At 35.9% G+C, this 12,744-nt stretch overlaps 1 protein-coding gene and 1 long non-coding RNA gene across 2 annotated transcripts in view; one reads left to right on the plus strand and one right to left on the minus strand.

The window, feature by feature from the left end:
- Positions 1–12,744, minus strand: part of LOC120522861 — a 189,781-nt gene that overhangs the window by 172,875 nt on the left and 4,162 nt on the right. Inside the window, exons 2-3 of the long non-coding RNA XR_005632526.1 lie at positions 11,131–11,183; positions 3,814–3,918 (exon numbers count right to left, since the gene is read on the minus strand). This is a non-coding gene — a long non-coding RNA (uncharacterized LOC120522861). The remainder of the gene's footprint in view (positions 1–3,813; positions 3,919–11,130; positions 11,184–12,744) is intronic.
- tbl1x (transducin beta like 1 X-linked) overlaps positions 1–12,744 on the plus strand; it is a 312,413-nt gene that overhangs the window by 164,648 nt on the left and 135,021 nt on the right. The gene's annotated exons all lie outside the window — the stretch shown is intronic.

Here is a 12,744-nt window from a genome sequence, read left to right on the forward strand (position 1 = left end):
CTGGATCCCAAAAATAGTATCTCATGAGGTGTTAGGGCTGGTTTATACTTCACGCTCAGGACACGTATACATCATGGCTGCCATGCATTCCCAGCATTCATTTGAACACCCTCCTCTGAGCTCATCCTCAGAAATGAATGTGAGGCATGTGCAGGTTGCAATACAAGCAAAGAATCGGGGGCGGTGCAGTGTTTTCAGGTTGGAACATGACGTGAAAGTCTCTGTTTATTATCAATACGTGACAGCAAGTCACTTTGCCCTACAGGATCAATGTTCTTGCTTCGACGTTTGATGAATGGTTCGATGTGATGAAGCAAAATGCTGATATGCAAATGTATTTGTGATGATTTTAGACGCAACACAACAGCATAATAATGTATGGAAGCATTTTTGGGTCTGTAATTTTAAAATTTCCTTTTTCATCTTGTAGTTTATTTTTTCATTAAAATAGACCATCGTAAACATCATCTTAAAACCGACCCAGCTGTTTTAGTACTAAGTATGTATTACATTTTACAGATAAATCATTAACTTCATTTAAATAATACTGTTAATAATTATACATGTGGGGGGTGGCATGGTGGCTGAGTGGTAGCGCTGCTGCCTTGCAGTAGGGAGTCACATCCCTGATGTTCACTTGAATGTTTTCCTGTTGGGTTTCCACAGTATTGTCTGGCTTCCTTCCAAGGGCAATGCAGGTCTGGGAATTTGGTGATGCTAAAATGATGCAAGTGTATGTGTGTGCTTGTATTCACTTTGCGATGAGCTGATGCCCCATCCAGGGATCGTTTCTGCCTTGTTCGAGAAGCTTACTGGAATGGGTGGTTCCCTGGATTGATGGATGTAATCATTAAACATCCATCCATTTCAGAGGTATTGTGGCAAGGTGTCCTGGGAATTTAATGGATGTTTCAGACAATTCACAACACAGTGAAGCCGAACATGGTTTTCTCACAGTGGTGATATCTTCCACTGCCGCCTGGTGGAATCTTCCAGATTTATGTAAAGTAGGTGTGCAAGTATCTCTTATATATATTTCTCTTCTGGTTCGTCCTGCTTCCTCTTCAAACCCTGTCACGTCACCACCCTATATCTAGCCTGACCGCGAGACCTTTCACTTTGGCGGTGACGTGACACCAATGTAGTCATGAGAGAGGAGCAGGGAATGTGGTAGTCCGAAGGAGGAATAGGAATCAAGAAAACCGGTGCAGGCTGCGTGTTGGGGGCACCAGGTTTGAATAGGAAGCAGGATGAACCAGGTGGGGAAGGTTAGGAAGAGGAGAAATAGGAATCGAGAAATGCTGTGTGTGGGGGGGGACCGGGTTTGAAGGGGAAGCAGGATGAACCAGAAGAGAAATGTATATATGAGATTATATATATAAGAGATTATTGAGTGCAAACTGATCACTATCCAAAATTCTGAAACAAATTTAATTCCCAGAATCTCTCTCCTTCCTTCTGACACCAATCTCCCTTTTAAATTTAAACGCACACAATTCCCACTCAGACTCGTCTTCTCCATGACTATCAACAAGTCCCAAGGACAAACGTTTTCAAAGATTTGAGTTAATTTACAACAACCAGTCTTCAGCCACTGTCAGTTGTACGTGGCTTTTTCTAGGGTTAGGTCTTTTGACTCATTATCTGTCGTCTCCAGCAAAAACACTTATTCACAACTGCGTCTTTCAAGAAGTATCTTCTTTATTTCTTAATTCCTTTCTCACCGTTTTCCTTTCCTATTCTTACAACGGCGTATGCTACGGCAGACGTCAGCTAGTAAACAGTATACCTCTTGCCAATATGCTATTGCTATTATACCAATAGCGTCCACAGGAGCATGTGTCACGTTGCATGAAGTATTAATCCGGCCCTTAGGCCTGTTTTGTTGGGTTTACTCCTTATTAACAATAATGCTAGCAGTAAAACTTACAATCTATCTTCTACTTGTATCTTTGTTTTAATGGTCAAAAATTAATTGTGCAGCTGGTAAACAAAATACACAAGTTTCCATTCATTGTGGCCGTTATGTTCAAAAATAGATCCCTCAATAAAAAATGTTCCTCTATAGTTGTATCTAGTTTGGCCATTGTTGTGGACACAATCAAAAGCATATTTATCATTGCCAGTAAATCATCACAATATACAGGTATACAATGATAAATATGCTTTTGATTGAGTTGTTATGAGTAATAATGTTGTAATGAGATTCTGTATTTGTTACTATAGTGATTTCTTTAACTTGCATCCAGGTGTTTGCATTCATTTCAATAGCTTCTTTTGCATTTATTTTATTCTCCTTCTGCCTACAAGTTATGCTGACGAGAATTTTTCTCAGCATTTCCTTGCCATAATACAGTTTCAGGGCGCAAATGATGCCCAAATCCAGTGGCTGAAGCACTGAAGTTGGGCAATTGGGTGGGAGGAATTCAACATTATGTAAATGTGGAAGCATGTTGTGTGCAACACAGTTATTAATCAGAAGCCAAATCATCCTTTTCTTCTTCTTCATATTATGAGGTTTTTGAACTCTTTTGGGATCCCCCACCCCCCCCCACTCCACACCCATTGGGAACATCATGCTGAAGTGTGTCCCGAAGCACAATTGCAGCATCTGTGGAAGATTGTTTGTCCGTTGGTGGGGCAGGGCAACAGTAGGCTCACAGCGCTTCAGTGAAGCGTCACAGAAGCAAATCATAAAAGATCAGGTTGCGCTATAAGTCCCTGTCTTGCACCCCAAAACATGAGGCTTAGTCTCAGTACTTTAGCAAAACCAGCTTTATTCAGTCTTGAAACTGATAAACTGATTTCCACAGGCACGGAGATCGCACTTCAGGACGCTCTTCGGCGTGCTGTCTAGTTGGGGGAGGCCCCAAGAGAGTTTACAAACCTCACATTTTCTTGAATGAGTGCCGCATTAATAGGAATGAATGAGCATCACTGAACCACATAAAAAAGGCTTTTTTGACAACTTCAAATGCAGCAGTTCACATATGTTTGCAACCCAAGATTTTTCTTCTTTTTTTTGCTTGGTCTGTCAAGAAAGTTGACAGTGTCCATGGTGAAATTCCGAATTCACTGGCAATTTCTTTTTTCTTTTTGCCGCAATCAAGAGCTGCAAAAATTAAATTTTATTTTTTCTATGACCCGTTTTTTACATAAATGACCTTTTTCACAAAAAATCGTTTTTTTGTGTCTTACATTTATATAGGAGGGTAACAATGCGTTAAATTCCATTGGATGTTTTTCAAATGTTGACGAGCAATAAGCAAAAGGTATCACTGAAAACCGCAGGAAACAAAAAAGGCAAAAAAAAAAAAAAACAGTACGAGGAAAGTTCAAAGAAAGAAAGAAAAAAAATAGTGTTTTTGTTTGGGGATCATTGTGCACAACTGAGCTGCGGGCTCTGAACTAACAGCTCTGTGGATGATTCATTCAGGCATTTCAAGGTCTTTTGGGCACTTCATTGTAATGAAAGTATCTGCTGAATGAGCTTCGTAGTAATGAGAGTTCAGTAGACTCGTGTTATATGGGAAAACTGTCGGGAAACAAAAATACTTCGATGTAATGAAAATTTCATTGCAAAGATATCTGTTGTAATGAACTTTTACTTTATATTAAAGTCAATCTTAATATATACCAAGGGAAAAATCTTCAGTTGTCTCAAAATATTCAAAGTGTTGGCACATAACCTTTGTGGTTATGAAATATAGTAAAAATAATTTACTATAAAATATCATAAGTACTTTAAAGAAAATTTTCTGATATACAATATTAAGCATAGCTAAATTTTAATTTCTTTTACCTACAACCTACCGTTAAGGCTAGTTGTTCGTGCAAGCTTTTTCATTGATATCCTTGCTCTGATTACTGCTTTGCACACTCTTGGCATTCTTTCGATGAGCTTCAACAGGTAGTCACCTGAAATGGTTTTATTTATTTATAAAGGGTGGCTATTTTGAAGAAACTAGAATATAAAACATGTTTTCAGTTATTTCACCTTTTTTTGTTAAGTACATAACTCCACATGTGTTCATTCATAGTTTTGATGCCTTCAGTGAGAATCTACCAATGTAAATGGTCATGAAAATAAAGAAAACACATTGAATGAGGAAGTGTGTCCAAACTTTTGGTCTGTACTGTACCTAAAGCAAAAACCTTTTCCTTGTTATACTAATAATGACATGAAGTGTATAATGTGTTAAAGACTTTAGTCCAAATATCAAATAAATGTGCATTTTTATTCAAGAATATAGCCAAAGAAAAAAAAATCATTTGGTTTACATGTGTTTGTTAATTAATTAATAATCCAAGCTCAAATGTCAATTGACAGGAAGTTGATATGTATTCTTGAATGGTGCAGAGGTAAGAACTGCTGCCTTATAACCTAAAGGTTCTGACTTCGAGGCTGGGCGCTCCGTGTTTTGAGTAGTGATCTGCTATTATTACTATAATACAGTATAATAAAATATACATTTGATTTGAGCCTGTAACACCTGGTGTACATTTTGCCTTCTTGTAAAAGTTAGCACTTGTTTTTTTATTATTCAGCTTTATTCTGTCAGTGACATTAACGTGGTACAACGAACTTACCTCTCCCTCTTTGAGTTGGTGGCATTTATCTCCATTCTTTTTACAAGAGCAGTGGTGACTACAGTTGGTGCTGTGCTTGATGCCTGCTTAGAACTATTTGCTGTACCGGCAATCAAAGATACAATGTCCTGTGACTGCTATCAGACTATCATGCGACATTTTCATTTTGACAACAAAGAAACCCATGCAGAATGTGTGAAAACAACAGATTTGGTGCGCTCTCAGACATCTGGCAACGTTTAACTGTATTTTGAGTTACAGCTCAGGGCAAAGACTTTCCAAGTCTGTTTATGGAGCCATTTTTGGACAAAGGCAGAACCGTAACAATAGACAGAGCTTCTTCACAGTGATTTCACTGTCTAATAGACTGCTGCACCACGACACAACTCTTCTTGGCACCACAAGTAAAATGGGACTTCCACGTGCAGCTATAGTCAATTTAGTACATGAGCAACTCTCCACATTAGTCTTTAGATTTGGTAGTGCCATGCTGATGGTGTATGTGCCCAAAAAGTATAAGCCTTTAATTTAAGTCTATAAAAGCCAGTGTAAAGTTTTGCTACCTTTAGAAGATATTGCTGAAGAGGTATAAGCAGACACACAAACACTGGCGAATCATGTCTTCTTGGTATCTTGTTTTCACTTAATTTTTTTTGTTATACAGTTTTATTCTTGCATAAAAGCACACTTTTTATATTTTGTACCTTTGTGAAAGCAGTTCTTACCGGTGCACCATCCAAGCGGTCATGCCAGCCCCTACCCTGACCCCTTTTCTTTTTCTTTGGTTATATTCTTGAAACAAGCGCACTCATTTTGTTAAACTTGTACCTTTTGTGAAAATGTTCATTTGATATTTGGACTTCGGTCTTGACGCATTATACACTTCATGCCAAAATTTTGTCATTAGTACTGTAACATGAAAAACGCTTCTATGTTAGGTATGTCTTCAACATTTTCTGTCATTCTACATTTACTGCAATTGTTGTAGACATGGAACACACATGAAATACTTATGTCCCAAATGAAGGTATATTTTTTTAACCTATACAAGTCTAGGAACCTCACAACCAGATAAACACACTTGAGCTCTGAGAATCTTCTTTGCGACTTGAGCTACAGCAGTGGAGCGGATGGGATAGCAGGCTGCTTGTTGCTTGTGTTGATCGACACATTTACAAAACAAATGATGCGGATGGAGAGGTGCGAAGGACTTTAAGGTGGGCCAGTATTGCGAGTTTAGGTTTCAGGGATTCTAGTGTTAACCAATCAACTACAGCCACCAGTAACTTTGTATACATGTTGATTTTTCCAGTATTTTAAATATTGCTTCATTAATAAGGGTGTCTTATGGGTTTTCCCGTTGACCTTTTCACAGTTTAACAATAGGGGTGTTTGAGCTTTCTCACTAGTTTTTCCTCGCTTTTTAAGGGGGGTGTTCATTACTCATTTATTTCATTTTAACCTTAGTAACTACTTTGGTGGCTCATCTATGATGAGGCAAAAGCCTGATTTGCTCAAGCTTTAAGCCACGTTTAGTTAACCCTTCAGTACTTTCCTTATTTTTTTAATTAATTCATTTTCACTATTTCATAGTAGTATTAACTTGTAATAATTTGTAAAGATTATATATTAACAAAAAATTCCATAAAGCATATCTAGTTTATTTCAACAAACAAAACCGTAACAGCAGAAAAGAACCGGTAAGCCATGGGATAAAGACACAGCCTGTCCCTAGTGGACAGCTCCAGATTATTCTTTGCCCTGCTTCAGCATGGGCTATACAAGGTGTGCTCCTTGTTACATATCCTGTTTGCTAATATGATTATATTAGCAGCAGATTGTGCCTTGTCTGCTGGGGGAGAAGAATAAACAGACTGTCTTTAACAAGCAGGTAGAGGGCTATTACTGCAGAAGGGACTCCTCTATAGGCAGGTAAATCCGGAAACCTGTATTTGTAGTAGAGGGAAGAAGCTGGATGGTGTTCTCCAAAAGAAGAAAAAATAAATAATAATGTCACCTGTGTTATAGTGTAAGTGTCTAAGGTATCTAAGGAAAAGCAGTGAGGGCTGCAAAAAAAAATTGTAAAGAAAACTGAAATTTAAGGAACGGTTACTCAAGTGATATGAAAGGAATGTGGAGGACACAGTGAAGAAGCACAGCTACAAATGAAAAACCAAATTACAAAAATTAAACATATAATGAAAAGTTTTCACAGAAAGAAATCTCCTCATTTTGCTTTTTTTCCCAGTCATTTTTCTGCTTTCCCACTGTGTACGTTTCCAACTGTTTTAAGCATCATTTGCAGGTTTACTTGGCATATCTCTTTTTTATTTTCAGTTAAATTAGAAAAGTAATAGTCCTAGTATGAATCTCAGAAAGGTGCTAGTTACATTTTTCTGTTTCAAGATTAATTTTTGCAGATCCATGGACTTTTGGAAAGCAAGTGAAACTATGTTGTATTCTCTCACAAAAAAGTATAACGCATTTGCTTCACAAGATCCAGCTTTTGTATTGTAGGAAGACCATTTTTTTCCAGTCACCCCCAGGTATATGTGATTACATTCATTATTTTATTATATTATGTTCTATTATTGCATGCTTTCTCAGACTTTTACACCTACCCTCATGACATTTCTTAAGTGAAAGTCAGATATTTGTGAACCTAGAACTTTGTTATAGGTTATTTGACAGAATTTAATTATTCCAAAACTATATTTTTTGTTTTCTAAGAAGAGTCATTGTTGTTCCAAAAGAATTAAGAAGGCAGCTGTGAAATTGGTCAGTGCTGCAAGAATTTGTTTGTAGCCTTCCCCAGATGCCATAACACAATCCTGTCTCTAATCTCTGCAGGAAATTCCTATGACCTCATGGCTTTTTTCCCCTGATACACCTTCTATAGACCTGTGTGTGCCTTACTTAATATGTAATGAATTGAACTGACCACATGTGGACTTCAAGCAAGGTGTAGAAACATCTCACTTATGATTAATAGAATAGGGTGCACCAAAACCAGATTTCAAGTGTCAAGTTAAAGGGTCTGAGTGCTTGCATCAATGTTATGTTTTTCATATTTAAAATGTTCCAAACATTTGTCACGCTGGGCAGTGTTGTTTTATTTAATAAAAAAAGCAACTTCAAATGATTTTAGCACAAGGCTTCAATATAATGTGAAGGGGTCTGAATACTTTGTAAATCTCGTGTATTAGTCACAGATTGCTGCATAACACAAAAATCAAATAATTTCTAAGGCCTTCATGCTTAGTAGTAAATGACTAATACCTTCACCATAGCAAAGCCATGGTTTAAAGTATTGTGTTTGATGCTTAATGTCTTGCAAATAACAGTAATTGATGCATGTACAGTACCCACTATCTGAAAGTGTTAACAATTACATTTTTGATATGAGAAAATTTTCCATATAAACTTTAATTAAAATTCATTGAAGAGTTACAATTGATTTTGCATTTATGTTCAGATGTGTTTCAAGGACTGTAACCTGAGTAATAAACAGAACTAATAATGCTAAATGCCAGAAAATACAGAGAAGAAGATAATACCATTAATTTATTTTTTCATTTACTGTAATATTGTTGTGCACTTTTCAATCCTGACAAATTTATCAGTATGTTTTCCGAAAGTTTTTGGCCTTGTTTTGGAATTTAAAGTGGGAATTCTTTCCAGTATAACTTCTGTAGAATCAGCTTTTACTTCAAAACTCATATGAAATCCTTTCTGAGAAACATGGAAACAATAGATTTCTATAAAGAAAATCGAGGAAGCGTCCCAGGTAAACTGATACTTAAATGTTTATTGGATTACTTCCTTTATAACAGAAACATTTTTAACAGGTTAACTAAGTTAGACAACTTTTGCTCTATTAGAATTTAGAGCAACATACAAAACAATATAACTAATCACCCACAAAGAATTGCATTTAATTGCCTTTTCCTTTCTGTTGTGAGTGGGATGTGTAAATGTGCTTGGCCATCTGTATGTGTTTGGCTATGATCCTAAATCGTATGGTGTCTATGAAGAAAAATAAAATGTTGAATTTTAGTATGTTAGTTGCATACCTTGTTTGAACTCTTGGGTGGTAATGTGCTTTACATACTTTAGAAAAATAACTTTTTATTCTCTCTTTATTGCATTTGTCATATTTCTGCAATACCATTTTGTTGACAGTACAGTAGACTTTGGCAGATGCTGTCTGAAACATTTATCATATGGCATATGCAGTGTTCCCTAGTTATTTTTCATGCATACATTTTACATAAAAGAATTTAAAGGTTACTAGATACAAAATACTGCTTTAACTCTAGAATTACCAGAGTCTATGAAAAAACTCGTAGATCCAGCCTACCTTAAACCTGTTCTCACCTCTCCGCCACCGTCTTTTGTCTTCTAAATATGCCGATTAAGACGAGCAGCAAGCAGCCGGCTATTCCATCCCTCCCCCCCGTCGCAGAACATTCACTAAGTTTTCCCAGCTCATGCCTTGTTTGATTATCTGGGAGTGACTGAACTGCTGGAGTTTTAGAGTGGAAATAATAGATTGTAATTTGGAACACATACATTTCATGTGTGTTCCGTTTCTACAGCAATCTGTGTAAACACATTGTTAAAACAGAAAGGCAGTTGTGGCATACTTTATTATTAAGATGTCAATAATCTGGATCTTTAAACAATATTACTTAATTTTTGGTTGATCAATCAAACTTACGTTTTGTATCCCTGTCCATAACATTTTCTGTGACAAAGCACAATTTTGCAAAGTTTCTAGAGGAATTAAGTGAATAATGACAGAAAATTAAGGAAATGTATTAAACAAATGATGCAGAAGAGTGTGAAATTTGAACTCAGAAGAGAAATAGTATGCATCACTTTGGGGACCTGATAGTCAAAAGAAATGAAGGTGAGAAATGTTGTTTCAGAAAAGGTGTACTTCAGAACGATGAGGCAGGAAGTGTTACTCTCTAGATTTTTTTAAATAATAGAAATTCAAAAAAGAAGTTTGAGCAAAAGTAAAATAAAACTAAACTAATGATGAATAGCAGTGGAATAGACATTAGTTAGGTTTTCATTTTGAGTGTGAAGGTTAATCACCTAATGAACTTTTCAGAATATGCAACCAAATGGTTTTACGGTAAGGCTCTGTCAATTATCATATATGGAAGCATTTGTTTGGATATTATAATACTGTAGAGTATAATTAAATGAACCATCTAATATCATGTACTTATTTTTATTGTGGTAAAGGTTGATATGTGAGCAGATGTTAAATCACATAAAATGTGGCACTTAGACTTAAAGCAATTACTAAAACTAAAATTACCTGCTCTGCCAGACCACATAATGGGGAGAATTTGTTAATTAGTAATGTCAGCTGCAAGGCATAAGAAACATGAAACAAGATTTTATAATGGTTTAAACAGAATTGTACTAAAGCAAAGTAACTGTTAATCCTAAATTTGAGAACATGCATACAATTTTGTTATTTAAGATAGGCATTGAAATAAAATGGTTTGATCTCATGTCTTTGTTTTACTAGTAGATCTAATTTCTGCTAGCAGTTGTCCACTGTTCGAAAATTGTTGCTTAAAATAGTTTACATGACTAGCAATAAAAATTTGGATTTTCTTCCAATTTTCAAAACTCTTAATGCAAGATTGTTGTGCTCCTTTGGCCATATAGACCAATCCTGCTTTTCCTTATAACAATGTGAGTAGTGCCATTACCTGACTATTTATTAAATATTCTGTTAAGCTTCTTCAGTTACTTTGCTAACAGGACAAAATGCATGTTTTCTTGGTAGGGACATATATTTTGGTCAGCTAAATATAAAATAATTCTATTTTAAATTGAACAGGTTTGGTTATTCAGAGAGCAAATGTTAACAATATTTTAATTATCTTGCAAAAAGTTCAGAAGTTACAAAAGTGTGTTAGTGGTATGTTTATGTTAAATTCTGTACAATTGAGAGACTAAAAAGGCTGCAATACTTATTCAATTAACATTTAGTAACATTTGTAACATTGCATTGTATGTTTTCATCTTTGAACAATTTATTTATTTTAACCTTACTTTGTATTGTTTACGAACTTTGCTCTTACATTTTACAGAAAATTGCACTACCTGAAGTATTTGCATTTGATGACTAAAATGTCTACTTTTTTCATCACTGTAAATATGTTAATGCAGTTGTTAATGAGTTATTTTATATACTTTGTTTGATATTGAAAATTGCATTGAATTTCAATAGTTTTCTTAAAATTGTATTGAAGTCTGAAATTTTGGTGACAACCCTAGTTTAGACAGCAATACGATAATTTTGGGTTTTTCTATTATTGTTTCTGCCTTGAGATTTATACAACCTGAGCCAGCTTTCATTAAAGAAGAAAGTGGTTTTTGATTCGTGAATGTAAAATATTATATAACAAATCAATGGTACTTCTTAACAGTGCAGAGAGACACAAAGAATTGGACATACCTAGAAATCACTCCTAACACAGCCAAAATGTATGACATTACCGTTATGCTTACCAAGGCTCCATATTAATAGGTCCTGTTCTTTCTAACTTCTGTGTATGCTCCCCCTAGAATGTGTCATCAGAAGACAAATGATATAGTTTAATAGTTATACTGATGATGCCCAGCTATACATTTCTATGTCTCTTGATGACACTACCCCTTTAGTGTCCTTGGCAAACTGTGTTTTCAGTATTACTATATGGATATCAAAAACCTTCAAAAATCTTGAGTTAAAAATACACTAGAACCTTGGTTCACGACCATAATTCGTTCCAAAACTGCGGTTGTAAACCGATTTGGTAGTGAACCGAAGTAATTTCCCCCATAAGATTGTATGTAAATACAATTAATCCGTTCCAGACAGTACGAACTGTATGTAAATATATTTTATTTAAAAAATTTTAAGCACAAATATAGTTAATTATACCATAGAATGCACAGCGTAATAGTAAACTAAATGTAAAAATCATTGAATAACACTGAGAAAACCTTGAACAACAGAGAAAACTAACACTGCAAGAGTTTGAGCTGTAGTGCTACGAACCACTTGCTAAAAACACTTTTTTTAATGAGTTTTAAGCACAGGGAAAAAAATGAACATTTCAAAAATCCTTACTTTTCTTGGTGCTTTATTAAATTAACATTATAACAATGCACGCTACGAACCGATTGCTGTAAGCAAAAGTGGAGGTTAAAATCCAATAGAATAAGTCTTCATTAAATACAATGAGGTTAAAACAATGCTCGGATCTGTCTCTTTCAAAGCAAGCCTTATGCGTCCAGCCGTCTCTCTCACGCACACGCGCGCGCATGTGTGTGTATGTGTGTCTGTGTCTCGTGTGTGTGTGCGTCTCTCTCTCTGCACAGGGAGAGACTGAACACGTGCAGAAATCATCGGCGTGCAAAAACCGAAAGGGAAACTGGCTTGTTCATATACTGAGTCTGTAGTTGTGAACAGATGCAAAAGTTTGGCAAATTTTTTGGTCATAAACCTGTTTGTACGTGTTCCGAGGCATTTGTGAACCAAGGATCCACTGTATAAGACAGAGATTAGAAATCTAAAATGGGGATACTTTTGCTTGTTTTGGGAAATCAGAAAGATGACCTGTTGTATTAAAAAGGCCCGTAGGGTTCACATTTCAGGTAGCAAAGAAGTATCTCTGGGTCATAATTACCACTGACTTTAATTTTAATTTGCATATTTGCAGTGTTGCAAATTAGAATTTTTTTCATCTTAAGAATATTTTTGTAATGTTCTCTTTTTTGGACCCTTTTTGGAGGAAGGTTGGGGAAAACCAAGAAGGCCTTTCTGAAATGGGTTGACGGAGAGCTATCAAAAGTGCATTTGGACAAAGTTACTCCCTCTATAGGCAGGTGACTCCAGAGACCTTTAATCATAGCTGGCCCGTGGCTTAGGTGACTTAGGCAGTTCTGTTCGCCACTTGCTTGTGTTTAGGCATTAAGGTGCCACAGGTGGGTGGAATGATAAACAAATGGTTATATAATATTTAGGTGGGTGTTTTTTTGATTGGTTCACTCTTAGTTATCTGTTCATTATGGGGTGGCAACTTTCAACTGTGATACCTGATTGAAAGCTAGTGGAATGTGCTTAGCTATTTGAGAGCA

Source organism: Polypterus senegalus, chromosome 2 (assembly GCF_016835505.1).
Source record: "Polypterus senegalus isolate Bchr_013 chromosome 2, ASM1683550v1, whole genome shotgun sequence".
Taxonomy (NCBI): Eukaryota; Metazoa; Chordata; class Cladistia; order Polypteriformes; family Polypteridae; genus Polypterus; species Polypterus senegalus.